We start from the raw sequence: 3,386 nt of genomic DNA, 5'->3' as shown, positions 1-3,386 counted from the left end.
ACTCGATGGACGTGAGTCTGGGTGAACTCTGGGAGTTGGTGATGGACAGGGAGGCCTGTCGTGCTGCGATTCATGGGGTCGCAAAGAGTTGGACACGACTGAGCGACTGATCTGATCTGATCTGATCTGATGGGGTTGCAAAGAGTCTGATATGACTTAGAGACTGAGCAACAACAGCCTGGATGAAAAACAGGGAAACCTAACTGCTAGACCACCCAGGGTTAGAGATCAGAACTAAAGTGGCCCTGGCTCTTGCCGCCGTCCCACCCCATTTGAAAGCAAGAATGTTTTAGGAAGGCACCAACTGTAACAACAGGTGCCAAGTTTATTATCAGAGATGCAGCACAAGTGGGAGAGCACACAAGGAAACAAATTGTTTAAGACTGAAGCTAGGCAGAGATCCACACCCAGAGAGAAATGCTGTGAGCACCGTTCCTGAGGAGGAGGAGCACAGTGCAGAAGTGAGGTAAGTCGTTCATGCAGGGCGGTCCTTCCAGGTCTTGGTTTCCCTGTGGTCAATTACTTCTTTTTCCACATCTGACCCATCCTAGGACCCTCCCCAACACGTGTGGCGCAGAGTTTTACCAAGACGGATTCCACCATACAGGCCCGTGGGGTGTTGCCCCCTCCTACATGACCCCCAGGAAGCCTTCCTGTGCATGTGCAGATGGGAAAGTTTTCCTTGACCTCAGGAGCGGGCACTGTATCTCTGCCATTAGCTTTGTCCTTGGTGCGTCTGGGGAAAAACAGAGCTTCAGTTTTATTCCACTTGACAAATACCAGCTGTCCAGCCCGGAGGCCCATCCACCTCCTACCCGCCTCAGGGAAGAAGAAGAAGGGTGAATACTTGGGGTTATACTAAGGAAGGAGGCACTTTTTCTCCATGAGAGAAAGAAGGCAAAACCAGATGCAGGTGAGATGAGGATTCCTGGGCAGTGACCTTTCAGGAAGCAGGACTATTCTCAGGAATAACCTGAAGGGAGGAAGGAAGAGAGAGCAGGAGAGGAAGATGGCCATGATAGCAAGGTACCACGAAGGGCACCCTGACTTGGGCTGTCCGCCTGCCCAGGAAGCTCTCCCACCTCAGAGTCACTCCAGTCATGGGGCAAGGTTGCTGGGCTGCTGGGCTATTTGTACTCCCAAACCCATCAGTCAGAGGTTAAGAGCCGCCCTTGGTGAGTGGAGGTGGGGAGGGCGGAAATTCCTGGCCACCTGCGCTTCTCCGTGCAGGGAGAGGGACTCAGGCAGCCTGAGGGCAAAGCTCAGACCAGGGTCAGAGGGGCTGGCTGTGGGCAGTGAAGGCACATGGCGGGGGTGGGGGTGGGGGGCTGGTGTGCCCCCAGACAATGAAAGGAATCAAGATGACATGGGCAGAGCTCCAGCAGCCTCTGCAATACAGCTGTGGGTTGGCAGGCATCTCTTAATGTCTGTGAACAGGAAAGCGGGTAGAAAGGGAGACAGCGGAGAGGCCAGGATCTTGGCAGTTTTAACCAGTTTGAAGAACGGATGTCGTGGGAGCAACTGCGTAAAAATAAAGAAAGAAAGAAATAATTGTGAAGGATGAGAGGGTGTGGTGATGATGCAAGGTCCAGGGTATGCCCGTGGCAGTGGGTACTTAGGTGGAACAGAAGTAAGGTCATGGGAGTTGCGAAGCCAAAGAGCCACCAGGCTGCTCTCACCATGTTGCTGGTGCTTGCATCACCCAGTCCTCCTCTCCTCTCCCGTCCTGGCCGAAGCCTGGGGGGCCAGGACCACTGCAACTCTGCCAGCTACAGTGCAAAGATGAAATAGAATTAGAAACCATGGTTTGGCTTGAAGACCAGAAAATCAGATACCAGCAGATAAGACTGAAGACAGAAAGACTTTATGAAACATTCACAGCAGTGACTCGATAAGTTCTTGAGAGATATCTCACAGACAGGAACTGTTTTTTCCAGATTCAAGATCTCCAGGTAACAATTGCCTGGCTTCTTGGTTCAGCTATGAGACTTGATTATGCAGATAATGCTGAAAACTATAAGGACTTGGGACCTGATAATGCAAAACACGTAGAAAGAAAGAAAGTGAAGTCACTCAGTCTCGTCTGACTCTTTGCGACCTCATGGACTGTAGCCTACCAGGCTCCTCTGTCCATGGGATTCTCCAGGCAAGAATACTGGAGTGGGTTGCCATTGCCTTCTCCAGTGAATCTTCCCGACCGAGGGATCGAACCCAGGTCTCCGGCATTGCAGGCAGACACTTTACCCTCTGAGCCACCAGGGAAACCCAAACATGTAGACAGTGCAACTAAAACTGCAGAGCCTGGATCAGTTTGGATGTAAATAACCCTGCTTGGAAGGCTGGGGTAGAGGCTTGCTACCCTTCTTCAGATTCAGTGTCATGGTGACTACCTGATAATGATTAAAGTTCAGGTGATGGTTAAGGCAATTCTCACCGTGGTCCAGGAGCTCCTGACACAGGATGTACTTGCTGGGGCAAACCAAACAGAAGGAGGCTTGCCTGATGCTTCAGACGAGCATATTCTTGGTTTTGACACAGGAAATGCAGTTCTCTGTGAAGCTGCTCAAGTTCTGCTGCAAATAGAACTCGAAGAGCTGCAGACAAAAATGAAGGCAGCCCGAGTGGCTGTTCAGGCAATTCTTGCTGATCCAAGACAGACCCTGAAACCAGAGGATTGTGGGGAATACCAGGTTCAACTGGTCACATATTTGGAAAGAATCATTCTTAACAGACTTATATGATGGATATAGGAGGAACTCAGAACATTCTAGAAGAAGCCAGTCTTGTCCTAAATTTGTTGGGCTTTAGAAGACAGTGTCACCCAGGTACACTGACCGGTGAAAGTTCTATTTAGCCCCCAGGACTCTATCAGCAGTTGAACACAGCAGAGGGAGTGGACATGATTCAGGTCTCCAGGAATGTGTCAGCGATGGCCTGTGCCAATTTGCTTCTAACAGAATCAGCCAGCACCACAGGGTAAGCCTGCAAGTTCCTGGACAAAATTGGTTTACTCAGCTCTGTAACTCCCGAACCTAACAGATGCCCACCATGCATACCAGAAAGAAGCCCTCTAAACCCTTGTTGATTGAGGGCAGGAGGAGAAGGGAACAACAGAGGATGAGATGGTTGGATGGCATCACCGACTCAATGGACGTGAGTTTGAGTAAACTCTGGGAGCTGGTGATGGACAGGGAGGCCTGGCGTGCTGCAGTTCATGAGGTCCCAACATGACTGAGCGACTGAACTGAACTGAAACCCTTGTTGATTGAATGATTACTGGTTTATACTATTTGTGATGGAATTTAGCACAGCCATCTAATAACAGGAAGTATTATCAAGACATTTAAGTTCAAGATTACATTTGAGTAAAGATTGAATTAGTGACT

The 3,386-nt window shown here is 49.9% G+C and overlaps 1 pseudogene; it reads left to right on the top strand.

The window, feature by feature from the left end:
• Positions 1-1,802: 1,802 nt before the first annotated feature.
• On the top strand, positions 1,803-3,112 carry LOC104981116 (annotated as a pseudogene).
• The last annotated feature ends 274 nt before the right edge of the window (positions 3,113-3,386 follow it).

Source organism: Bison bison, unplaced genomic scaffold (assembly GCF_000754665.1).
Source record: "Bison bison bison isolate TAMUID 2011002044 unplaced genomic scaffold, Bison_UMD1.0 scf7180017864516, whole genome shotgun sequence".
NCBI classification, from domain to species: domain Eukaryota; kingdom Metazoa; phylum Chordata; class Mammalia; order Artiodactyla; family Bovidae; genus Bison; species Bison bison.
Note: the sequence above shows the minus strand (reverse complement) of the source record. Positions and strands in the feature narration are given on the sequence as shown.